The 27,301-nt window shown below is 42.4% G+C and overlaps 1 protein-coding gene and 1 long non-coding RNA gene across 4 annotated transcripts in view; one reads left to right on the forward strand and one right to left on the reverse strand.

Annotated features, from left to right (window-relative positions):
• Positions 1-11,495: 11,495 nt before the first annotated feature.
• Positions 11,496-24,097, reverse strand: LOC309647249. The gene is made up of 2 exons (XR_014255891.1): positions 24,051-24,097; positions 11,496-11,647 (listed from the first exon to the last, which is right to left on the reverse strand). It is a non-coding gene; the product is annotated as an uncharacterized lncRNA (long non-coding RNA).
• Positions 24,098-24,243: 146 nt separating this feature from the next.
• Positions 24,244-27,301, forward strand: part of ATP6V1C1 (ATPase H+ transporting V1 subunit C1) — a 38,949-nt gene continuing 35,891 nt past the window's right edge. For 2 of the 3 annotated variants that reach the window (XM_082434328.1, XM_082434327.1), the window contains exon 1: positions 24,244-24,414. The gene's annotated coding sequence lies outside the window, so the exon portion shown is untranslated. Of the gene's footprint in view, positions 24,415-25,283; positions 25,460-27,301 lie in introns of all 3 variants that reach the window. The other variant, XM_082434329.1, reaches the window with a different exon arrangement.

Here is a 27,301-nt window from a genome sequence, read left to right on the forward strand (position 1 = left end):
ATAAATAAATTAATAAATAAGTAAATATTAAAAAAAAAAAAGACAACAAATAACAAATGCTGGTGAAGATGTAGAGAAAAGGGAGTTCTTGTGCACTGTTGGTGGGAATGTAAATTGGCGTAGCTACTATGGAAAACAGTATGGAGGTCCCTCAAAAAATTTAAAATAGAACTACTATACGATCCAGTAATATCACTTCTGGGTACTTAACTGAAGAAAACAAAAACACTAATTCAAAAAGGTATATGCCCTCCAGTGTTCATTGCAGCATTATTATTATTTTTTTTAAATAAATGTATTTATTTATTTTGGCTGCGTTGGGTCTTCGTTGCATTGCGCAGGCTTCTCATTGCGGTGGCTTCTCTTGTTGTGGAGCACAGGCTCTAGGAGCACGGGCTCAGTAGTTGTGGCTCGCAGGCTCTAGGCCCACAGGCTTCAGTAGTTGTGGTGCACAGCTTAGTTGCTCCGCAGCATGTGGGATCTTCCCGGACCAGGGCTTGAACCCATGTCCCCTGAATTGGCAGGCGGATTCTTAACCACTGCACCACCAGGGAAGCCCCACTGCAGCATTATGTATGATAGCCAAGATACAGAAGCAACCTAAGTGTCTATAGATATATGAATGGGTAAAGAAGTATGTAAAGTTACTCAGCCATAAAAAAATTGAAATGTTGCCATTTGCAACAACATAGATGGATCTAGAGAATATTATGCTTAGTGAAACAAGTCAGGCAGAGAGATATAAATACTGCATTTATACGTGGAATCTAAAAAACAAGACAAAATAAAAAAACTCCCAAAACTAAAACAGACTCATAGGATGTGAGGGCAATCTGGCTGCGACATCTGTCACCCCATTGATCGCCAGGATTGATTCGGGTGATCTGGCTGGCTAGGCGGGTGTCCCTTTCCTCCCTCACTGCTCCATGTGCGTCCCTCCCGAAGCTGCACGCTCGGTCAAAGAGGATGACCTTCCCCGATAGAGGAGGACTGTTCTTCGGTCAAGGGTATACCAGTAGCTGCGCTCCCCTGCTAGAACCTCCAAACAAGCTCTCAAGGTCCATTTGTAGGAGAACGTAGGGTAGTCAAGCTTCCAAGACTCCAGACACATCCAAATGAGGCGCTGCACGTGGCAGTCTGCCTTTAAAAAACATAAAACAAAAACCAAAAAAACCCAGACTCACAGATACAGAGAACAAAAGAGTGGTTGCCGGAAGGCAGGGGAGTCAGGGGGTGGGCGAAATTGGTAAAAGAGTTTAAGAGGTACAAACCTTCAGCTATATAATAAGTCACAGGGATGTAATTTACAGCATAAGGAATATGGTCAATAATATTGTAATATCTTTTTATGGGGACAGATGGTTACTAGACTTATCGTGGTGATCAGTTCATAATGTATGCAAATGTTAAATCATTATGTAGTATACCTGAAACTAACATAATATTGTATGCCAATTATATTTCAGTATTTTAAAATTTACCTAAGTGATATCACAGTATATATATTCTGAAACTTTCTATTCAGTGACTCGATATTATGTTTAGAGATTTATATTGAGATTTGGTATATTTTATAAACTTTACATTATATTGCATCTGTTTTAACTAACTGTATGGTATTGTAATCTGTTATTATACCACATTTTATTTATCCCCTACTGAGGGGCATTAGGCTGTTCCAACTTTTCAGTATTTCAATTTTTCACTATTAAAAGTCTTGTATTTATAACTTTGTATTTTCTCCTTGAGCACAAGTGGGAAATTTTCTCTGGGATTTATGCCTAGATATTTTGCAGTCCATCTTAACTTTTTTTCTCTAATGAGAGAATTCAAATATCTGCCTAGTGCATGGAATAGCTGTTTGGAACAAGTAACCCCATAAATATAAAAGTGCTTTGTAAATTGTGACTCATTGTACAAATATACAGCATTATCTTTCACAACTTAGTATAGTGATGTTTGCAATCTGGGTTACTGGAGTTCTTATATTTAGAGGACTATCAGCTTTCTTGCAATGGGAACATCTTCACCGTCACAGGATGAAAGTTTTTAAAATTACTTCTAAAATAAAATTGAAATATGGTGACTACACAGAGGTTTAACTCAACAAAGTCTCAGGATGTGGACATATATTGTTGGAGATCGGGTTCTCCAGAAATAGACACTGAGATGGAATTTGGGGTATAAGATATTTATCAGGTATCAAAACATAAGGGAGGAAGCAGATTGGGCAGAAGGAGTTGAACTCTGATGTAGTGCCACAAAGCCTTCAACCGGGTCGGGAGCCCTGAAGTGTGTATTGCCCATCAGTGTTCCACGTCAGGTTGATAGGGCTGGTCTTTATATGCCTGCCTTACTAGGTCACCAGAGAAAGGTGTGAACTCAGGTGAAGAGTCTCTCTGCAGCTGTACCAACCCTGACAACTAGAGGCTATTCATTGACCCCCTCCCTGCAGCTGGTCAGCATGTCCATCCTTTCTCAAAGGGAGGTCCTGGGCTGTGTACTGTCATGTCTGCTATAGTCCACCCCTTGTGCTGCTTGGATTCATTCTCCAAGGGCATTGAGAAAGTAGCTTCTCTGGGATTCTGGTGGCCTCTCTTCTTAAGGTATACTTTTTGAGGGACAAATTCTGCCCCCATCTCTGGTGTTGGTCTCCACCTACAACTGACCCACATAAATTTCCCTCCTTCACTATCTATTCTAGATCCTCCTCTCCTTTGGCTACCACCTCCTCTGGCCTTGGAGTCTTACCTGGTGGCTTGACCGAGACTCTTGTCACTGAGGGGCCTGAGCCCTGGTCACTATCCCCTTCTCAGGCCAGGCTCTAGTACCTGTCCATTTACAGTCATAATTGGGCAAAGGAATGCCAAGATATACCCAAGGAGATCACCTGAGTTCTATTTCTCCTGCCCATTGTGTAATAATAGCCTTATCCCCTCCTGATGACCAGGATCAATTACCTCTGCCAAAATGGTGACTTCTCTTCTTGCCTGCTGGTCCCTGAACACAAGAAGCCCGAAGTGCTTGGGCAGCCACTGAGGCTTATAATTTGATGCACTCCTGCTGGGTCCCCTGGCAAAAGTGACTCCTCTTTGAGCCTACAAAGCTCAGGAGTGCGGGGACAGGAAACAAAATCCCTCAGAAGTGGTCATTGACAATAATAGTAAGTGAAGTCATCTGGACTTCTTTATTCTTCCTGCTGGGGACACAAAGCCATCTAAAGACTTAGTTTCAATGCACACGCTGTACTCTGGAGGCCACGTCCTCACAGAGAAAAGTCTCTGAGTTGGCACTTCAGGCCTGTCTTCAGCAGATGGTTCTAAGCCCGTAAGCCTGGCAGTTTCTGGGCGGTGTGATCCATGGAATCCATGGTCATGGTCCATTTCCACACCTCCTTTCCTGTTCAGTCGACCCCCTGGTCTGACACAATGTTATATGGGATCTGGTGCTGGTGAGTCACATCCTCTAAGTCCTCAGAGATAGTGCTGGATGAGGCTCTACAGGCAGGAAAAGAAAGCTTCTACCCAAAACACGTGGGAGCAAACTGCTCACCTTTCCAAAATGGAAGGGGCAAACTTGCCATCAAGGGCCAGTTGGTCTCAGTGAGGAATGGCGTCACATGGGGGGCTGGTATCGCCTCTGTTGCAGACAAATTGGACATTGGACAGTAGCAGTAGCTAGATCAGTCTTGGTAAGTGTTGAAAGGACATTTAGTCCTGGCTTTGCACGGTTCCAATATGCACAAACTTCAGTTACTATTATTTAGTTAAATCACACCAGTCCCCTAACAATGTGGTTTAAATTTCAGTTACAACATTGTATTAACCATGCATAACTGTATAGGGTACAAACCTCACTGTTAGCTCTTTAGTTCACAAGTCACTATGTAAATAGAAGATCCTGTCATGATCGATCAGTAACCAATCACATCACTTCTTTCAAAGTCGGTTGGTGATTGGTCACGGCACATCTTTGTTCAGCTCACACGCAGCCAGGCGTCTAGTTGTGTTGCCTCTTTCTCTATGAATAAACCCATGTCACAGTTTATAAGAATGAATATTAGAAAGAGGAATTGGCCAACAAAGATGAAAATGCAGCAAAAAAATCCAAAAAGTGATAACAACCTGGAAGTGAAATTTGAATGGAATAAAGCAGTAGAAAAAGCAGCTGACTGTGGGAACTTGGACATGGCTGCCCTTTGGGAGACCCTACATGGGCAGCAGAGGAACTCAGTGAAGGCAGACTTAGCGACGTAACTGAGAAACTGTTGTAGCAAAAAGATGAAGATGTTCCAGAGGAGGTGGACCTGGCAAATATCTCACGTTGAAGCAACTCTTGGAGATTTTTCATGACATTGAAAGTACAAAGGATAAAATGTTGGAAGCTGATCCAGACTTAGTAAGGTATACAATTCTCCTTAGAGGCGTAGAAAAGATGCTCTCTCCATATGAAAGATAGCATAACAAGACCAAGATAAGCACTGTCCAAACAATTCTTTTTACTTATTTATTTGGTTGCACAGGGTCTAAGGCTCGCAGGCTCCTTAGTTGTGGCATGCAAACTCTTAGTTGCGGCATGCATGTGGGATCTAGTTCCCTGACCAGGGATTGAACCAGGGCCCCCTGCATTGGGAGTGCGGAATCTTACCCACTGCGCCACCAGGGAAGTCCCTGCCCAAACTATTCTTGCTAAGTGTACTTGGATAGAAATCAACCACTTTAATTTTCAGTGTTTCTAATATTTTAAGTCGCAGTGTACTAACAAATATTAGTTGCACAACTGTTTTTCACTTCCCTATAGTAAAACTGTTTTTAATATTTTGACAAAACTTTTTTAAAGTCACAGAGCAATTGTAATTTTCCCCACTGATTACTAAGATTGCTTTACCTGGTCCCAGGGTGCATGGTCATTTTTACCATCCTGTTCTACTGTGCAAGGTGAGAACTGCCCTCGTGTGCCGTCGGAAGTATCTGCAGTGTCTATCTTGTCACCATGGCCACTCCATTCATGTGCCCAGCATGCCAGTCTGAGGGTGGCTGATGGCTTAGGAAGTACAAAGCCTGTGATGTGGAAACATCTGGGGACATCCACCAAGATGTCTTCATTCCATCTGTGAGGATTAAAGATTTTTCTAACCTAGGCCCTGACCTCGACACAAAGCTGCCTTGATTTTTTATGAAGTTCAGTATCTTGGCTGGGCAAGTCCAAACCTTTTTTTTCCCTGCCATTGCAGGGCCAAAGAAGCATCTTTGTATATCCTATGAGCCTCCTGGCTTTCACACCTGGTTTCATACTTGGCTTTCGCCCCCAGCTTCTTCTTATCTGTCTGTAGCACATCAGTGCTTCTTCTTATCTGTCTGTAGCACATCAGTGGCACTTAACCATAGCTACTCAATCTTGTCATCCTTACATCTACCTTTTCCTTCAGAGTTGCAGATACCTGATACACTGCACCTGCTAGTGTATTTGCTCTTACTGGTACACACGCCCAGATCACTCCCCATAGAAGATTTAACAGTTCAGTGGCCACTGTGCTACTGGCGTCTGGACTCTATTTGCTTCCAGCTGTGGGATCCTCATGGCTAGCCAGATGGTGTGTGATCCACTTCCAAACCCTCACTTTATTGCCTGCTTTCTGAGACCAGTCCTGAAACCACTGCTGCAGGTTAGAGTCTCTGGAAGTTTGCAGTGCAAGATGTTATTAGAGATCCACTCCCGTAAAAGGATGAGAGAGGAAGCAGGATTGCATTGAGGAAGAAGTTAACTATGACGTCGGCACAGCAAAATCTTTGGCAACCCAACAGGAAAATCTGGAGCAGTCCCGCTTGTCAGGGTTTCCCCCGTTAGGCCAAAATGGTTATGCCTTTCTATCCCTACTTTCTGCAGTCACTGGATTCAGGCTGTCTTGGGAAGGGCAGGACCTGGGATGAGGCAGCTGAGGCCCACCTTGAAGGAGCTGACAGCTGGATATTGTTTGCTGGACCACAGTCCCACGGCTGGGCAGCACATCCTTCCTTGAGGGGAACCTGGGCAGCACATCTCTGTGTCAACCATGCCATCGGGGTCACGTTCCTCACACCCAACTCTGCCTCAAATAACAGCATTGACGAAAGTTCATTCCAGCTGCAAACTAATTGAAGAATACTATAAAACTAGAGTACAGGCCTAACAGCATCAATCTCATCTGAGACTGAAAAAAAAAAAGAGTCACTTATTCATACATTTTGGGGAAAAAGCCCACTCTTTGCTATTACTTCATTATAGCATGGCTACTTAAAAAGAGAATAGTCATTTATGTCTCCCAATTTTAAATTCTCCTAGAAAAACAAATCTGGAATGATTTTTCCTTTCCAGTTTTGTTGGAAAATCGGAGTCATCCAGTAAACCCTGTTACTAATATACAGTTAAACTGTACAAAATTAAACACATCTCACATGACTGTCATGGGTTCCCTCTGAAGAGCTGAATCATATATACAAAAGCAACCCCCCCCCACCCCCCAGAAGAATAACAGAAACATGGAAAATGAGAGGAAGTCTTGCTGTTAGAGACCCAGCAGGAAGGGGGCTTGGAGGCTAGCCACGAACTAAATTCCTACGGTGCTGAAATAATAAAATGATTTCAGTCAACCAACAAGCGTTTACTTAGAATCTTCAGTGTTGCCTCTAAGGTTGCACATGGTTCTGAGGCGAAGCTGAGGGTGTGCTGGGTATCCGTATGGAAATAAAACATAGCAAAATCAGAGCTGTATGTTGCTTCCTCTTATGACGCTGCTTCATTTTCAAGATCAGCCTGGCAGATGCTGCCAGTGTGGTTCTGGGGGTCGTTTCCACCACCGGCCACACCTTCTCTGCCACAGCCCACTTTACCTGTGCTCCTAAGACAGCCAGATTTCCCTGGTGATTTTCCCCCCTCTACAACACGCAAGAGCAGCCCTTAATCAATGACTGACAGATATGGGGATATAAATGTTCCCACTCCCTTTCCTCTGATGGGACAACTGTGAGATGTGACCCACCCCCTCTCCAAATCACCTCTGCTTCATGTCATTCCCTTATTTGGTCCTCATTTCTTTCCGGCCCCACTTCCTATTTCTCCTAGGGTTTTTCCTGGCAACACTCCCTAATGCATCATTTTCCTATAGATATTCCTTGTCTCAGAATCTGCTTCCAGGGAATACAAATGTAAAACCACCAACTCTGTAATAATAATAATAATGATCATTATTTGTTATTATTATTATTACAATCACCCTTTTTTGACCACCTAACTGTTTACAGATGAGCATCAGACAACAGCAGTTAAAATCCTGGATCCACTACGGACTCGTTGTTTGATTTTAGACATGTTATTGAGCCTCTCGTATCTAAGTTTCCTCCTTTGTAAAACATGGATAATAATCTCTCTCTCTCTCAAGGATATGAAGTGCCTCTTTTTATATGGATGTGTGTTGCAGGCTTGGCACTCAACTAGAGAAGTGGGTCAGGTCAGTGCTTTGGCATCCAGTGAGGCTGCAGCCAAATGACTTGCCGAAGTGTCTTATCACTGATGCCTGGGACCACAGAGTGAAAAATGTTACTTCCAAACCTGGCTGATCAGTGGGGCCAGAGAAATGGTATTTTTCTGTGTCCCTCATGGGACTAGAGCCTTGAAGGGTTTGTAAGCACCTGTTGACAGACTGGGGAACACAGCCAGGTTAGCTCCCAGAGGGGATGGGGGATTTGTAGGGGACACAGTGAAAAGCAGAAGAAGCGGAAGGGGAGGGCGTGGAACAGGCACAAGATGGAGCATTCACCCTGATAGAGAGGAGGAAAGGGGGCCGGACCGGCAGCTGAAGATTCCAGAGGAGGATGGGATGGGAGCAGGAAGGCCTGGGGGCATCACTGGAATAGATGGAACTGGATGGGGACACAGCACAGATAAACGCCCAAGGTAGAGAAGCTTCCAAAAACTTTCTAATCACTTACTAACTGCCAGGCAATACAGTTAGAGACTTATGGCTAAAAAAATTCACAACACATCCTGTTTGCGTAAGAAGAGTTTGCACTGGCCAGCTGCAGTGACTGGAATTGCTATGATTAATCAAGCCATTTGATTAAGGCAAGATTTCTTAACCTGGACCCACAGCCCAAGGACCTTGAATTCAGCGAGCCCGTGAACTTGGATGAGGAAAACATTGTATTTTTATTTTCACTCTCATCTAACCGAAATTTTAATTATGAATGTACAGAACAAAACTTAGCACTACCTAAGACTTTGTCACCAATAAAAATCACAGATATTTTCATATAACATTACAGTTGCTGTGACTATTTCAAAACATCATTTATACTCATCATACTTTGAAATTAAGAAAACTACTAGACCTGCCTCTAGATCTTGTTTTCTAATGTATTAATAAAGAAGAACATGTATGTATTACTATTTCACATTTTAAAACATTTTAAGAATGGTATTTCAATATGATTGATTTCCTTTCCTTATTTTATTTTATGCATTTAAAACCACTATTCTGAAGAGGGGTCCATGGAAGAAGAAAAAAAAAAGGAATTAAGGTATTGAAAGTCACAGATAAAAGCTCACGTGAGTGATGGTTACAGTTTTCCTTTAACACTCATCAGATGAGCTTCATCCCCCAGTGAAGAAATGGTACAACAGAAAAAGTGAATATTGATGAGCAAAAGAGAAGAGAAAGATCTGCTACAGAGGACAGAGCTGGGGGTTGGCAGTCTTAAGCACCCTGGAAGGACAGGCTTCAAAAAGAGAAAACCAGAGGATCTTTTACCACGACAAACAAACAAACAAATGACAACAGCCTTCTTGCTGCAAAGTGATTTTGGATTGAGGGATGAGTCAACCAAAACGTGGGTGTTTGTTAAAAATACAGATTCCCAGGCCTTGGATTGAGCATGGGGATCTGTACTTTTAACAAGCATCCCAGGTGATCTGGGGATAAAACGTTAAGTAGGGGGTCTTGCCTATATAAAAATGCTGGGATAGAAGAAAATGCTGTGACTTTCCAGGAAAGCTCGCCTGTCCTTGCCAAGCTAATTTATACAGGAATTCCCTGAGAAACGGAGATTGCATTCCCTGGGGGTTATAATCCAGCCCCCTGCTGGGGCAGGCAGGGGAGTGGGGGGTGGGGTAGGGTAGGGGGACATGACTCCATCTCTAGGAATTTTAAATCCTGTGTCATTCATAAATGTATGATGCCATACTTTTCAAAGCACCAGGTTAGCCTTTCCTTGCACTAGAAGAACCATTTTAAGTAGGTCTGAGTTCTAACTACACTTCCCGTCTCAGTGAAATATTTACTTATTAACAGATACTTATGTAAATTATAGCAGACACTTATGTAAATCATACTTATGTCCTAACCTTAGTGTAATTGAATGCAACTTGGGGGTTTTTTGGGGAAGTGCTGAGGAGTAAGTCCACAGTAGGTTTCAAAGCGAGATTTACATTGCTAATTTCCCAGCGTTGGAATGTAAGGATTGTCACAGATTTAGCCTGAAAGCCACGTATTTAACATTCCTCTGTAGTAACTGTCTCTTAAATTGCGTTTTGGTTTGAGAGGCAGCAAGAACAAATTCACCATGAGGGGGAAATTTTGTTGTTTATTTTAAAGGAGACGAAGGGCTTCTGCTCACCGGAAAAGAGCTTTCTCTCTTTAGTGTCCCACATGATTTTGTACCTCTGGTCGCATCGGAAAGTTCTTTTTTTCCTAATGCTGTCTGAGTTCTGCATTTTGGTGCCCAGAACAAGGAAGTGAAGGGATATGTAAGACACACACACATAACAGAAATGTAAAGAACAAGCATATCGCCAGCCAATATATGCAATTTGCAACAAAGACATTTTTGTTTGCCTAAGGCTCAGAAAGGCGTGCTGGGATACTGTGAGGAACCAGAACTGAGTCTGTCCTTCCCTGATCCCAATGTTGCATCTTAGTCATTTCCTTGGAGCTCATTCTCTTTTGAGTGACCAAGACATGGCATTTTGACTGGGAGCAAAACCCCACTGTGGCATTTCAATGGCATAATTAGCGACAATTCAGCCAATTCTCATTGGGCATCTTCCACATATCTCAGGGTCTGGGCTCAGCCCCATATGTACATTGACTCACTGGCTCCTCACGGCAACTCCATTAGGTAGTTTTTATCATCCACATTTTACAAGAATGAGATTTTACAGTGGCCGGAATAGAGTAAGCACTAATGAATGGTAGCTATTGTTTTAAATCATCGTTATTACTTTTATGAATAACTTCCATATGAGGTGATCAGGACACATTCAGACTCTTAATCGGGCCTTGGAAAAAGGGTTTAGTTTTGGTAGATGTAGACAGGGAGGAGGGAAAGAGCTGTCTAACAAACCCAAGGCTCAAGGAGGCAACTATAAGGAGTATGTGGGTAATGAGGTGTAAACTAGCTTTACTGAGTTGAAGAATTTGTAGAGAGGCATATTTGAAACTCTGCCTGAAAGGATAACTTTGAGTCTAATTTTGGAGCCTTGCTAGGCTAGGGAGTTTGGGTACGAATTTAAAGGCAGTGGAAACTCAGTGAAGGTTTCTGACTAGGGATCTTTTCGGGGATGCGTAGGAAGTGTTGGGGGCAGGGCAGGGAGAGAGCACAGATAGGAGTGTATTTTAGAGATATTGCAGTGTTCCAGGTTTAAAGTGATAAAGTCAGAGCCGGAACCAGGATAGTGGCTGTAAGAACAGAAAGGAAGGCAGTGTGTGTGAGAGAAATTATGCAAGAGGACTTGTTAGGACTTGGAACTGGGTGAAAATTACAAGGAAGATGGAGAAAATCAAAGAGGATCTCAGGGTCTTCACCTTGATAAAATTATAGTATCATTTCCAGAAAAAGAAGATGGTTTTCAGATGTGAATTGGTAGGTCTGACTTTGAACACATTGCTTTTGATTAGAGTGAAACATCTAGGTGAAACTGTCCACTAAGCAATTGCAAATGTGGGATGAGTAAATGGCTTAAACTCTAGTTGAATGGAAGAAACAGAGTTTGAAGAATTCATTCTTTGGAAAGACTCATCCTTTCTGGGTAGAAGAGGGAGGGAGGCATTGAAGGAGAGGGAGGACGGGTTGGTCAGGCAAGAAGAAAATTGACATAATAAGCGAGTGTCAGGTAAACCAAGAGAGGAGACAGAGTGACGCCAGGAAATTCGGGATGGTCAAAAAAGGGAAAGGACGGTGGTGGCCGCCAGACATTTGTGGGGGTCACTCACCTTCTCCTGACCTTCCTGCTTCCTGATGGCACATAAGGAGACCATTGGGGCTTAGGAGAAAGAGGGTAGCTCTGTGCAGTAAAGATTGTAGGTCTTAACTTCCTTGGTGGTCCAGTAGTTCCACTTCCACTGCACTGCACTGCACTGCACTTCCACTGCAGAGGGCGTGGGCTCAATCCCTGGTCAGGGAACTAAGATCTTGCATACCCTGTGGCATGGCTCCCCCCCACAAAAAAACAAAAGATTGTAGGACTTGCACCCTTATTTTTATTCACAGATAAATCTCAGCCATGGCTGGTGGCACCACCTTGGAATACGGCGAGTCTACCATTTTGTTTTTTCACATCATTGTCAATATCATCGTGAACTGACATTTCCTGAGCATCAGTGAGGATGTTTTGGCTGCAAGTACAGAAACAAAGACTCAAACTGGTGTTAATAATACATTGGAAGTCCTGAGGCAGAGTGAACATTGCAACTGGTTGATTAGTGGCTCAACAAATTTATTAAGGACCCAGGTTTTTTCCAATTCTTTTCCCTGCTATCCCCATCCCCAGTGGAGGCTTCTTCTTCAGGGAAGTAACAAATGGCTGTAGCAGTTCTAGATATCACAACAGAAGTACATGTAACTATTTGGAGGAAAAGAGAGACCACCTTTTCCTGTCACTTTCTCCTGAGAGTGAGGAAACCTCACAGAAGCCCCCAGCTGACTTCTCCTCATGCCTCACTGGCCAGAATTAGGTCACATGCAAGTACATGATGCAGTCAATGGCGAGTGAAATGGCATTGCCTTCAGAGGCATCAGACCCATTTTTCACAATTTCCTCTAAAGTATTTGGCTGTATGAATGGGTCCCTAAACAAAACTGGATTCTCTTAGAAAGGAAGAAGTAGGAAATGGAGGCTGCGTGGGCAACTCTTGAATGGAGGGTATGTTGTCAGCCTCTGGGATTAAAAGGCAGTGTTTACTTAGTACGGTGTTGGGCACACACTAGGACCTAAAAATATTTGTTGGATAAATGAATACATACTAATACACCCTAAATGCTACATAAATAACATCGTCATGCCGTAGAGGTTCAGAAGAAGGACTGCTAACATGTTCTAGTGCAATGACTGATCAAATTTAGTGAGGTTCTATTAAAGTGCAGATACCCAGGCCACGACTCCCAGAATTCAGATTGAGTGTTTTTCATGGGCCCCAGTTATTTGCCTTTTTCACGAGAACTTCAGGGGGCTCCAGGACAAGCTCCGTTGGTGTTAGGGAGTGTAGCTCTAGGCTGTGGTTGAGGTAGGTGGGTAAAATTTTTAAAAAATCATTTAATGAATCATCAAATTAAAGAACTAGCGGTTTACCTTCTGATATTTGTAAAGTGGTTGCTAGGATCTATAGTTCATATCAAAGAACCATATGTACAAAGGGAACTTGTGTAAAGTTTCCCTTCTGGGCCTAAACTTGCTGACTGATGAAGAAAAGGTGAATTATGGCTTAACAGTTAAACAGAGTTTCCAAGTTTGAAGATATTTGTTTATTTTAGAATACAATCACATAAAATTATCAGGTTGCTTTTTAATAATGAATGGAAAACATTGGCTCATGTTTATCCTTCCCTAACACCAATTTTTCCACCCTAGATTTCTTTATAATTTATTGTATCCAGAGAACTTACAGGTGTAGGGAGAGACTATTATTTCCTCTTTGATTGCAAAATGTATGTTCATTGAAAAAAAAACCTCAGTTTGCTACAGCTCTTATTTAACTGTCTAAAGTAAAGAAAGAGTCTAAATTCCATCCAGCAGCTTCACTCATGCTTGCTTTCATGTTGCCAATGTCATTTCCATTTATATCCCGTTAGTATTTATCTCCCTCTGTTAATTCACCCTTTTACTTCTGAGGTGTAATCACTCCCTTTGCTTGGGGTGTGTATGTGTGCATGTATGTATCTTGTTTTCTCAATGAAAACACTAGTATTGATACACCATTGGATTGGATACTTGTAAAACCTAGTTGGAAAATGTATATAATGATCACAATCATAACAAAAATGATATAGCAAGTCTGATTTCAAAGCACTCTCCCTTTTATTATCTCAAACCTCAACACTTATGAGGTGCTAAAATTAATCTCATTTAACAGGTTAGGAATTTGATATTTTTTCCAGGATCATGCAGGTAGTAGAGCCAGGAAAAAAAAAATTTTATTTTAGTATGCCATGGTGGATTTGGTGGTATTATATAAACTGGATTTAATTTTATAGGATTTTTTTTTAACTTGAAAGATCACCTCATGTGCATTTATACAGTATTAGCTACAGCTAGGTGCTGTGTAAGTAAACTGATACTTTGGGGGTGTTATTCATGTCAGGGATTGTTTTGGTTCAAACTGGTGTTTAGTGATACTTTAACCTTTTTTTTTTGATACTTTAACTTTTAAATGTGAAAGTTTTAAAAGTTTTAAGTGTGTGTGTGTATAGAAAATAGGTTATGATCATTCATTTGCTTCTTTAGACACTGCTTGTGTTCAGCTTCTGAGGCAGGTTTTTTCTGGAGTCTCAAGGCTCTGTTCTCTTCTATGAGACCAATGCGTAGGGAGCGGATGTGAGGCCCTCCAGCTCCCCATGCTGAGATTCATGACCACCACCCTGTGCCTAACTGGTTACTGTTCCAGTAACTTGGCTACAGCCTTTTTGAGACTCAATCCCCTTCCTTATGTTCCAATTCTATTCATAAATGATAATGATCATTGTAGGGGAGTCACTGAGTGCTAGGTACTTGCTTAAATGCATTATCTCATTTAATCCTCCTAATAAGCCCATTGGGGTTTATAGATGAGAAAACCCAGAATCATACACAGAAGCAAGTGGCAGAGCCTGGTCCAACTTAATCGTTCCATCGAGTCCCTGCCTAATATCCAGTCCCTCTAAGATTGTGCTTTACAACACTCCTTCCCTTTATCCAGCCCACGTTCACTCCTGATAGTCACAGAACTTTCATGGCCCCCAGAGGATCAGTTATGCCAAGAATATTTTGTCAGATGTCAATTCGTATTAAAAGCATTGTGCCTCCCACCCCAATAAACTGACATTATGATATTAATGGTACTTTTCAAGGTCCATCCCCACCCGGTCTGAGGATTCCTATTTTGGAATCCAGGTCCCATATCATTCATGCCTTTGGGAGCTATACAGTTCAGGACTGAAATCCTACTGCTGAACTCCAGGCCAGGAGTCAAGACATGGAAGCAACCTAAATGTCCATTGACAGATGAATGGATAAAGAAGATGTGATTTCTTTTTTTTTGGCCACGCTGCACGGCATACGGGATCTTAGTTCCCCAACCAGGGATTGAACCTGTGCCCCCTGCAGTGGAAGCGTGGAGTCTTAACCACTGGACCACCAGGGAAGTCCCAAAGATGTGATATATTTATACAATGGAATATTACTCAGCCATAAAAAAGAATGAAATAATGCCATTTGCAACAACCTAGAGATTGTTGCAGATCTCTAGGTTGGATGGACCTAGAGATTATCATACTAAGTGAAGTAAATCAGACAGACAAAGACAAATACCATATGATACCACTTATATGTGGAATCTAAAAAAAAAAAAAAAGGATACAAATGAACTTATACACAAAAGAGAAATAGAGTGACAGACATAGAAAACAAACTTATGGTTACCAAAGGGGAAGGGGGGGGGGCGATAAATTAGGAGGTTGGGATTAACATATACACACTACTATATATAAAATAGATAACCAACAAGGACCTACTGTATAGCACAGGGAACTATACTCAATATTTTATAATAACCTATAAGGGAAAAGAATCTGAAAAAAATATATATGTATGTATAACTGAATCACTTTGCTGTACACCTGAAACTAACACAACATCGTAAATCAACTATACTCCAATAAAAATAAATAAATACTTTGAAAAAAAAGATCAAGATCCTTCCAAAGGCTCATAGGCCTCACTGGACATCTGCTGGGGCTGCCTGTCACGGTGCTCTACTGAGGTGGCTTACTGAGCATTACGGCCCTCCTCATGTACCCTCATGACCCCATGACAGCAATACCTGAGGGTGGTTCCTGACTTCTCCAGACACCAGGTTTCATCAATTGGCCTATGCTTCTCTCACTCCTAAGCTCTTACCTGTCCAATTCTCCCAACGGTCCGCTTTCTCTCCCCCTTACCCTTAGAATTACTTTACTCCTATGGGCCGGTAGAGTGTCTTCCATTGTCCTTCAGTTAATAGGCAAAGACTGACTGATTTGACCAAGTTCTATGCAGATACCAGCCTGACCTCTGACTTCAAATTTATCCTACACAATTGTTAAAATAAATCATTAGCCCATTTTAGTTCAGTTCAATATATATTTATCAAACAGGAACTTGTTCCATGTCTTCAAGGAGTTGAGTTGGTGGAGGGAGAGGGGGGATTGTCAAAAATGTGAGGGGTTTGGGATTTTACCCCGCTTGCAAGCTAACAAGGTAGCCTGCTATATTTTAATGGATGTTGATATAAGACAAAAATCTCTTGGGTCAGAGAAAAGGGACTTTATTACTCCCCACACAGTAAGCAGCATGAGCATACTCATATTTACGTCAGCTCCCCTTGCCTCTGAGTCCCACAGTGTTGATTGATGTGGACAGACCGAGCTGGATGCCTGGACACACAGAGGGTTGCATCACAGGAGAGGATCCTGAGCTTACAGAACCCACATCTTTCAGACTAAACAGCATAAAAGCTTACCTAGACAAAGGTACCATACTAAGATGATGATAATAGTGGAAACTGAATGTAGGGCTTATGGGAATTCTCTGCTATCTACACAACCTTTCAGTAAATCTAAAACTATTCTAAAATAAATACCTGTTTTAAAAAAATGCTTACTTGACCTTCGCTCTAGAGGGAGGTACTATTTCTACCTTCCAACACTGTTATACAAACATCCTTGGAAAAAGAATCCAGAACAATGGCAGAAATGCAAGAAACCCATGAAGCATTGTCTCTCAGCAATATCCACCTGTTGTTTCTGGTGAATTTTCCCATAAATATGCCACTCCACTGGCTACTCTGATTAATTTAACTGACAGAGGCTAGGATCAAATCTGTTCAATTTGTCTCATACATCATCTTATTAAGGCTACTATGATCAGGAATTTAGCAACAGGAGTAGGCCATCCTGCAGCAATGACCTCAGCTATGCCTCCCGGGGTCTTAGAACCAACCCACTGAATAAATCCCATAAACTACCAGGGTCTAACTTAAGAAAAGTCATGGGGCTCTCTCCTTAAGTTTCTTTATTGATCTTTCCCCTTGGCCCAAGGCATTAATGCAGACACAGCAGGATTTATTAGCAATCCTATAAGCAATCTTATAGACTCTGCTGTGGCCCATGAGGAAGAAGTTTAAAGCAATTCTACCATCTATACTATCCCTGACCAGTAATTTGAGGCTGGCCTGAATGCCTTCCAGGGCCAAGGTGATGTTATTGATCACTTTAGCTAAAGTTAGGGACACATTTTGTACTGTTTTTTCTAATTAGATGGCTTCCACTGGAGCAATAACTAGCCACAGATTGTGCATAAATTATGAGTCTGTTATCTCTTTGGGAAGCTCTTCCAGGTAATCAAAGGATGCTTCATTTGGGCCTCACAGTTATTTAAGAGCTATGTGATCTATTAGTGGCATTTCCTTAAATACTTGAAGGTCTCTTATGATCACCTATAAGGTGCAAGTCACCATGTTTGGGGGAATAAGTAAGTCAAGATAATGCTTGGCTTCCATGCAAGAATACATGGGAATTATTGGGAATGCACATGGTAGCCCTGGAAAGAAAGTGTTACTTACAACTGTCGGTGCCACTCAAGTCAGACCTACACTGCTCAGTGGACACAGGTTGGCAGTATCACCAACATGGCCTCTCCATCAGCTGTTAAATCTTGGGGTTCTCAGGTTGCTTTGAATAATCAAGTCTAGTCCTTGTTTATGGAGGAGTTGCCTAGTGCAGTCAGACTAAACTCTCCTGTTTGTCCGTGTCACCAGGTGGGTGACATTTTTCCACCCCAAGGAATGACTGAGCAATGGCTGTAGGAATGGGGGTGGGGAAGACATCCAGAGGTATGGACAGGGTTTTGTGTGTGAGGTGCAGGAGCTGGGGCATCCCTTGTTATTTCAGATAGACGTCTTGGTTAGCTTAAGGGGAAGGGGGATCAAACCTCAAACCGTGCTCAGAGCCATCTGGCAGGGGATGGCAGACCCAGCAGTGAGTTAAATCACGGTGCTTGCAACAGTTTAGGAGAATCACGCTAAGATGTTTTCCTTCCTGAGGAAGGCTCCAGGGACAACTGCAAAGGGCAAAGGTCCTTAAGGTCCTTGCTCCCCGACACTGGATAACCTGTTGAGGTCTAAGGTGTTACTTGCCCAGGTGGTGGGTTGTTGTTCTCCTTCCATCATCCCAAATTCAGTGCGTCCTTTTCCAGTAGCTCCTTTCCCCAATCATTTCCTCCTCTCAGACCTTTCATCTCTAAGAGTCATGCACGAGAGACAAGGCATTTTATAAACTTACAGTGACTTATGATGTCCCCACTTTGACCCATGGGCCACTGAAGGGAGACTTGGTGGGCAGTGTGCTCAACCAAGTGGTCATTACCCTTAGGATCTCTATAACTGTTGTTGGACAGGCTGTGGGACCTTCTGCCTACCCTGGACAAGTATTAGTACCAGTCATTATAAGGGGCAGACCTGAGGCTAACTGCCAGAATGGTGGGAAGAGAGTTAGTAGCGTAGTAACCATGGCCCCGTTTGGAGTCTTTGAGACTACGTGGACCGAAACCACCTCTCCAGTTTTCCTCATTAACAGCCAATAAAGCAGAGGACCACTTATTGCTCGGCAGACCATACCATCTAGCCTACAGCTGATTTCCAGGAACCATACAATTTGCTTTACTATCAATTTCCATGGACTTCTTGCAAATTCCATTAATTGACTTATGAGGTGCTCATGCCTTCTCTTCCAGAAAACTATATCTCTGAGATATTCCATCCTTGTCACCAGCACTATCAGGAACGGGAAGGGTTTGAGATTTTACCCGACAAGTTAGCCTGGCCTGAAAATGTGTTGATTATTTCTGTTGATAATTTTTTAAACATACTCTCCCCTCAGTAAATCAGTTGCCCTATGTATTATTAACTATTTTTAAAGATGTAAATTGAGGAACTAGGTCTAACAATAAATCGAATAATGATAAAATGTTTATAATTATTAAATACATCAGCTTTGGGGGCATTTTAAAAAATAAATTTATTTATTTAATTAATTTATTTTTTTGGCTGCGCTGGGTCTTTGTTGCTGCACACGGGCTTTCTCTAGTTGTGGTTAGCGGGGGCTACTCTTCGTTGTGGTGTGCGGGCTTCTCACTGAAGTGGCTTCTCTTGTTGCGGAGCACGGGCTTTAGGAGCACGGGCTTCAGTAGTTGTGGCACGTGGGCTCAGTAGCTGTGGCTTGCAGGCTCTAGAGCGCAGGCTCAGTAGTTGTGGCACGTGGGCTTAGTTGCTCCATGGCATGTGGGATCTTTCTGGACCAGGGCTCGAACCCGTGTCCCCTGCATTGGCAGGCAGATTCTTAACCACTGCATGGGGGCATGTTTTTTGCCTTTTTTCTCCCTTAACTGATCGGTTCATTATAACTACTGAATAATAACTTCCTGTGCTATTACTTGTAAATAAGATGAAAATTAAATAGATTTAGTCCATAGGCAACTACTTCTCAGTACAGAACAGTAGTTCTTCAAAATCTTTCCCACTGTATCATTTAAAGCTGGGTTGAGAAAATTAGAAGGTAGTAGTAAAGGGAGCAAAATCTTGAAATGAAGGTGACAGGGCAGAACTACTTTAAAAAATATTTTATCTTCCTACTTCTATAACCATTTCCTGCTCCCAAAAAGTTTTCATAACATTTCCAAGGAGATAATGACAAAGATGATAATTTCTATTAATTCAGGGACCAAGAATACAGGGAACAGAAGAAAGGAACTGATAGGTTTAATTACTCAGATAACCTCTTCCCTTCCCCTCTGACATAAAATGTTTGAAAATCTGGCATTTCCTTTAGTTGTGAAATCTATTTCGTTATCACCTGTTGAACGCTTACTATGTACAATGCACATTCAAGACTCTCTGAGCAAAAGGTGGTCTTGGTAAAGTTGATAAAATGTAAGTGAAATTAGCTAAATGCCATAAAAGTGCCATGAGAATTCAGAGTATAAAAGGAGTGTGGTTAAGGAACAGTGCAAAGAGGGGCTTTATGCTACAAGGTTAAAAGCATGGACCCAGGAACCAGATAGCCTGGGTTCAGAACTCCAATCTGTTGCTTCCTAACTGGTCAAATTATAATCACCCTGTGCCCCAGTTTTCTCATATGTAAAATGGGGATAATAGTAATACATGTCTCAAAGGGTTGTTGTGAGGATTAAATGAGTTATTATACGCAAAGCACAGAAGAGTGTTGGGCACAAAGCTAAGTGCTTTTGAAGTCCAGCTGTTGTTATTGTTGTCCTATGTCATTCTGGGGTTCAGAGCAGCTTCATGTATGGGGAGGCATTAGTGGTGACCCTGGTCACCGGCAGGTAACTGGGGCACCAGGAGGACAGATGTCCTTGACTCCTGCTCTGGGGAAGGTTAGACACAGACCCTCTCCACCTGCTGCCCTGAGCCTGTGGCACAGGTGGCATACGTGCATGCATCTGAATAGAAACATTCTCGAAGGATGTACCCTAGTGATCTTGAGTCATAGAATAATGGGTGATGTTTTTCGTCTTTTTGCTTATCTATGCTACCTAATTATTAAATAATTAATATGTATTCATTGTTATAACAGAAATAAATGAAAACATGTTTTAAAAAGCCGTGATTCTGTAAATATTTGGTATGTATTGAAAAAAAATTTTCTGTTTCTATTCTTCCCAAGCAAGGGACATGATACGTAGAAATTTGTGATTGTGACGAGATAGGAGTTCACTGAGAGGCTGGCATACAGGAGCCAACCTCCTAGCTAGTGAGTGAGCCTAGCTGACATCTCAAAGCAGCAGTGTGACCATAACTTATTACATGATTCCACGTAATTCTTACAACAGAGGTTAATATTGTCTCAGTTTCACAGATAAAAAACTGAGAGTATTATATACTATGTTGTTCATCAAGAATTTGGGACTCTGAGAACTTGTGGGTCTAGTACTAGGGTTCTCAGCCTCAGCATTACTGATTTTTTGGATCAGATAATTCTTTGCTGTGGAGCTGTCCTGTGCATTGTAGGATGTTTAGCAGCATCCTTGATTTCTACCCTGATTTCAGTAGATACCAGTAGCATCTCTCTCCCCACAGGTTGTGACAAGCAAAAACGTCTCCAGACATTGCCAAATGTCCTCTAGCTGAGACCCACTGGTCTACTGTATCCTACTCTTTTTTTTTTTGGCTGTGCCGCATGGCTTATGGCATCTTAGTTCCCTGACCAGGGATTAAACCCAGACCCTCAGCAGTGAAAGCACGGAGTCTTAACCACTGGAGCACCAGGGAATTCCCTAGTGTATCCTATTCATTAACGCTGAACATTATACTCTAAAAATTCCAGATATACACATCAAATCATTTTCAATGCTTCATCTTCATTGGGGCTTAGTTCTTCAACTAAATCTTTAATGTTGTTGATGATGAAAACAGACATTATATTGTAATGAATATATTTTGCATAAATATTTTCCTGCCTTTTCCATTATTTCCATCCTAATATGGATCAAAATGGAATTAAGCATTTTTTTAAAATATTTATTTATTTATTCATTTATTTTTGGCTGTGTTGGGTCTTCGTTTCTGCGCGAGGGCTTTCTCTAGTTGCGGCAAGCGGGGGCCACTCTTCATCGCGGTGCGCGGGCCTCTCACTATCGCAGCCTCTCTTGTTGCGGAGCACAGGCTCCAGACGCGCAGGCTCAGTAATTGTGGCTCACGGGCCTAGTGGGATCTTCCCAGACCAGGGCTCGAGCCCGTGTCCCCTGCATTGGCAGGCAGACTCTCAACCACTGCGCCACCAGGGAAGCCCTGGAATAAGCATTTTTAAGGCTTCTCATCCATACTGTCAAATTGCTGACCATAAAATTTGTACCAGTTTACATTTCCACTAGCAGTGTAAGAGACCGTCTTATCACACCATCACCAGCACTGGCTATTATGTACATATTTCTATCTTTGCTAATACAGGTTCTTATTCATATTTATTTTTATATATTATTTACTTATTTTGATAAATATTTATATTTGCTATCTTATTTATATTTTTGAGCACTAGTAAGAGTGTACATTTCCCTATATGTTTTAGCCAGTGGTATTTCTTTTTTTCTCAATTTTTTGTGCTTTTTGTTCATTTGCATTTTGGGGTCTTAGTATTGTTCTGATTAATTTGTCTGAGAGCTTCATATAATGTCACCTGGATACCATAAATTTCTACCAAAAAAAAATAGCTCATTAAAGCATTTGAGTTCATTAAACGTCTGGGCAGATGGCAATGGATTTACATCATAGCAATTGAAGTGATCTCAAACGGGGTTCTAAACAGTCGTGTTTTTTCAAGTTCTTTATCGTGTTGCTTTCTTCTTTCTCTGCTCTCTTCACCTTATGCCTTCCTCACATTCCAACACGCCCTCACCCCATTTCTGTTCCTTTCCAATCTCTATTGGAAACTAGTGTAGTTATGTCTTTTGTTTCTTTGTCTCCATTTACCCAAGCTCTCAGTTTATCTTCCACTATGCTAGTTTATCAAAGTATTTTCCTAAACAAGGACATTTCCTTTTCTAAGAGGAATATCAGTACCAACTTTCAAGATATTTTTAATATTATAGGGGGGTGAAAAATTATTTTGATTCCTATTGTGCTAGTAGTTTCAAATACTTTCCCCACTTTGTTTCATTAAAACATTTATCTTTTTCCCTTGACAAAATTATGAGAAAAAAAAAATCTTCTCTATGTATTTTTTCAGTGCTTTAAGCCTTAGAAGATGCTTCCAGATGGGGAGTATTTAGATACCTGGAAATGGAGGAAAAGGTGTGTCATGCCTGTTACACATACTTAGATACCTAGGATGCTCCTATGCATTGTATCAAAAAGCGAGCTTCCCCACTCTTTGTAAAATACGTTCCCTAACTATTAGAAGCCATTAGAAAGCAATCATGCTTTGCTTATTTTAAACATGTTTGCTAGATTTTTAAATGAGATATGCTAGGTCTAATGATAATTAGAGCTAACATTTATTGAGCACTACATTATACTGCCTCTCAAGTATAACATGGTGTTTAAAACATTGGAAAGTGTCTGGACGTCAGAAGTAGATGTACTCGAGTTCAAAAATTAAGAAACGGACATGAGAATTCTGCTTCAGGGCCATATGCAAACATAAAGAAACCAAAAGGTTTTAAATGCAGACCCTAATATTGCACTGCCCAAAGCAGTTGTCACTAGCCTCCTCTGGGTATTTAAATTTTAATTAATTAAAGTGAAATAAATTTTAAAATTCAGTCCTTCAGTCACACTAGCCACATTTCAACTGCTCAGGAGCCATGTAAGTCTAGTGGATACGATATGGACAGCACAGAATACCATTTCCACCACTGAAGAAAGTTGTATTGGACAGTACAGATATAACAAACCATTGCCTTTAGGCCCACCTTTTGTGATGCCAGATAAAGCCCTTGGAATTCCTGACAAGTTTCCAAAGTTGTGTTACAGAACTGGTTGTTGGAATTGCCTGAACATCACCCAAAACTGGTGAAAAGCATCAGGTTGGGGATAGGTTGGTTGGTTGTTACTTTTTGTCCAATGTATTACTAAGGCTCTAAGAAATTCTGTGGTGAATTTCTGCAGGGACACAACAGCAGAAAAGGCATAAAATAGGTCAGAAAACCTGGGTCCTATAATATATAGTAATAATGGCAACCATTTACTGGGTGTTTCGTATGTGCCAGGCACTATGCCAAATGTACACGTCATTTAATCTTCCCAACACCCCTATAAGGGATGTATTATTACCACCATTTTACAGGTGAAGAAGCTGAAGTTTACAGGCCTGAGGTCACACAGCTGGTCAGCAGTGGAGCCAGGATTTAAAACCAGGTATGTCTATTCTCTTGTGCTAAACAGCTCTGTGACCTCTGGCTCTTCACCTTCCCCATTTGTAAATATAAAAGTACTGAATTAGAAAATCACAAAGTTCTTTACCATTTCTAAAACTATGTTCTAAATTAGAATAATACCACCTACCTTCCCCAGCCAATGAAATATGCAGGGCTCAAAAGAGCGGCTTGCTACCTTTTTTTCCCCAAAGGACATGATTTCTCCTGTCCATGCCTTTGCCGTGTAATCTTCCTTGATTTCCCACTATCTAATGTGGTGCCAACTATTTATGATGTTTATCACACGCTTCATGTGCGTTTATCACACGCTTCCCCTGAACTAGATAACAGGCTCTCTCCTGCAAGGAGTGATTCACGCCAGCAGATAATCCTAAGAAAATTCGCACAGTCACTATCGCACAGTAAATGCTACATGAACATTTATGGAATTAACCTGAAATGGACTGGAAGGAAAAGGTGAATCAGCGGCCGAAGTGAACTATTAAGGATATTACTCAGAAAACCGGGCTGTCCGAAGAAAACCCCGAGTGGAGAAGCCTGTGTAGGGGCTGGAGACAAATTCCAAACTGCAGAAACCTGAAGAAGTGGGATAACCTTAGGGATGGTGGCAGAAACCCTACCCGATCGCGGAACAGCAGCCGCCAGCAGCGACTCCCGGGTCTCCTTGGATCCCCCGGGAGCCTCCCAGGCCCGCCCCGCCCCGCCCCGCCCCTCCCCTCCCCGCCCCTCCCCTCCCCTCTCCTCTTCCGATGGCTCGGCCGGGGCGGCTGCGCGGTGGCGCGCGCGTAGGCGGAGCGGCGCGCGCCGCGGTCAGCTGACTGCTCCGGCTGGCACGTGACTTGTTTCGTGGGCTCTGGGGTCCAGGAAGCCGTGAGGCCGGAGCTTAGGTCGGGTAGGGATGGAGCGCTGAGCCGTTAACGTCTGCCAGGCTGTACACCTCTGTACCTGTTACTGCTGCCACTTCCTCGTTTGACACTTCCCTGGGTCAGTGAGCGATGGCTACACCGGCTGGGGAGCCCCGGCCAGGCCGAAGCTTGCGCTGCGGTCGCCGCCGGGGAGGGATGGGGGCGGGCGCGGGGGCCGAGGCTGAGGCGTTGGAGCCAGTTGGGCGGCTGTGTCTGGTTTCATGGTGCGGGTTCGTGGCCGCCTTGGGCCTAGGTTCTGTCTCTAGGGAAGAGGAAGGAGGGAAAAAGAGAAAGGGCCCCAGGGGGTACTCAATGGCAGAGGCAGAAATAAACACTGCGGGTCTGGGATATTTCTCCTTGGATTGGAGTGAGGGTCACAGCGAATGCTCGTCCCTTGATTGAGGGGGATGAAAGGTGACTGAGTGGCCCAGATGAGGATCCGGGGTGGTGTGTGTGAGGTCACAGCGACCGCGAGAGCCTCCACTGGGTGTACGCGCTTGCGAGTATGGGGGTGGCAGTTTAAAGGGTCTAGGAGCCCCTCAGAGAGGACGCAGGGTCCTTGTGGGCAGGGGAAAGAACGAGAATCCAGAGAACTGAAACCACTTTTTATTAGAATGGGGGAAGGGTAGGCAAGAAGCCCCTGAAAAGGAACTTGAGGGGAGAATCACACGGGCAAATTGAATCACCTGAGAAACAGAGGAGTAACGGGAAGGAAAGTTTGGTTAGATTCTGTTTGCACCCTTCACTGAGGGTAGTTATAGCTACCCCCAAAGCAGTCCTGAAGTACACAGGGGAGACTGGATCATTTGGGGGTTGAGGGGAGACTCCTTAGCAAAGATCTGTTTTGGCCTTCCAAACTTATCCTTTGGTACTGTCATCTACTCCGGAACATCTTTTATTGAACAATAGTCACAGGAATTACCTTTCATGTTTATTTTGTTCTCACAGGTCTTTGAGAGAAAGTAGATGAAAATGCCATTCATTGTATAGTTAGGGACCTATCTAGACCCTTGGACCTAGAAATGGACATCAAGTGATGTGTCTAAGTCTAGCATAACTTCCATCATCTTCTGATTGCCGATTACCTGCACAGTACTTAACCACAATTACATCTAGAGAGAAGGGTGAGTTTTTCATAGTGCACTGTAATCTTTGATTCAGCACTTTCGGTGAACTTTTTTGAGTAGGACAGCTTCAAAGGGATTTGGCAGCGGTGGTCAGTGCTTTAAAAACTGCTTTTCTGTTAGCTTGGGTGAAGCGGTTCGGTTTACAGTTCAGCTGGAGGAGATAACGAGCAACAAGGTGGGCAAAAGGCGCTCAGCTTGTCAATCACGGTTCTTTGGCAACAAGCAAGTCTCAAATTGTGCTGAAGACGGAGCTTCGGGTTTGTGTCTCAGAACTCCCGGATCTTTTTCTCTTTTGGTGTATCTTGCAGGGACTAGATAAAATCTAAAGAAACAGTACTCGGGATCTGACTAAAGTAAATGCTGAGAGCTAGGTGGTTAGTGTAATACTGCTTTTAGAACTGGGCAGGAAATGATCATTTTTATTTTTTGGCATATTAGTCTTAAGAGCCTTATTTACATTAGTTTTCTCTACCTAAAAAGAAACGTTTGGGCTTCAAAAATTTGATTCCGTAATTATTTCCACAGCTTGCGAGATAGTTGCATTGGCTAAAGAGCAAAGCTGGTACGCCAAAATAAACCTTTGCCAAAGGATCTTCTTGTGGTCCAGTCCCCAAGCGGTCAGTCTTCCTTTTGCACTTGAGCCTGTTTAGGTGTTGCTGCAGTTTTGACCAAATGCCTACTAGTTAAATTTTATTCTTGTATGTATTCTGATCTATGTGCTGGAGTAAACCTTTTTCACCCTTTGGATGTGGAATTTTATACCATTTTAGTTATAAACTAATTCATGTTCGGTTCGCATTTCACTGATGTTTTGAAGACATAGTAGAAACCATTAGCATGGTGACCTTGGAAAGATAGCTCAGGCAGTGAAGCAGGGCAGTCTAAAATTTCCCTTTGACAAGAGTGAACCTTGGAACTAGAAAATTCAAACTGTATTCTTGATAAGGAAGCAAAATCCTGTTCCAAATGTGTAGCAAATCCGCTATACATTTATTGAGTTCCAAGAGGAGCCCTGTGGGCAGTGGAGGAGATGTACTTTGGTTACATCATAGGATAGAAGATGGAGCCTTAGCTCTGTACTTGAAAATAAAATGCAGGTAAATGCAAAAATGGTGTTTTATAGAAAGAGATTGATGTATCTTTTAAGATATTTTAAGCAAACTATCCATGAATAGGAAGTTATTTATAAATTAAGCTGGTTAACAGGTGGATTGACTTTACCATGAAAGGTTTTCTTTGTGAACCAGTTTAGTGTTTCTCAGTGGGTGCTGTTGGCATTTTGGACAGGACTGTCCCTTGTTTGGTCCCCATCCGCTAAATGGTGGTAGTGGCCCCCACGTTGGGACAACCTAAAATGCTCCCAGACATTTCCAAACTCCTCCCGGTGGAGAGAGGTACCATTTGGTTGTGAAACATTCCATGTGGAGCCATCCTTTATTTATTGGACACATATCTGAGTGCTTGTTAGTGACAGGCCCTCTACTAGATGATGGGGATATAGAGGTTAAGAGCAGTGTTTTAATAAACTAGCAAGTAAAATGTATGTAGTCACTAGTTCTGTGGCCTTGGGCAAGAAATTTCATTAACTGTTCTCTCATCTGCAAGTGGGGTTGGTGATACCATCTTCTTTGAAGGAATCAACTACAAAATTGCTTAGCATATTGAAGTGCTAATCACATAGCACATATTCAATAAGTGGTTGTCATTACCAGGAAACAGGATCTCAAGCTTACTTGAGTGATGAATTGGGGGCGACAAGCTTGTTTTAGGTCTTTGGCTTGTTGAATTTCAGGCTAGAATACATTGTCTTAGAGATATCAGCACCTTCTAGTGGAAAAC

The sequence above is a fragment of the Balaenoptera physalus genome (assembly GCF_965194825.1).
Source record: "Balaenoptera physalus genome assembly, chromosome: 17".
In the NCBI taxonomy this organism is placed as follows: Eukaryota; Metazoa; Chordata; class Mammalia; order Artiodactyla; family Balaenopteridae; genus Balaenoptera; species Balaenoptera physalus.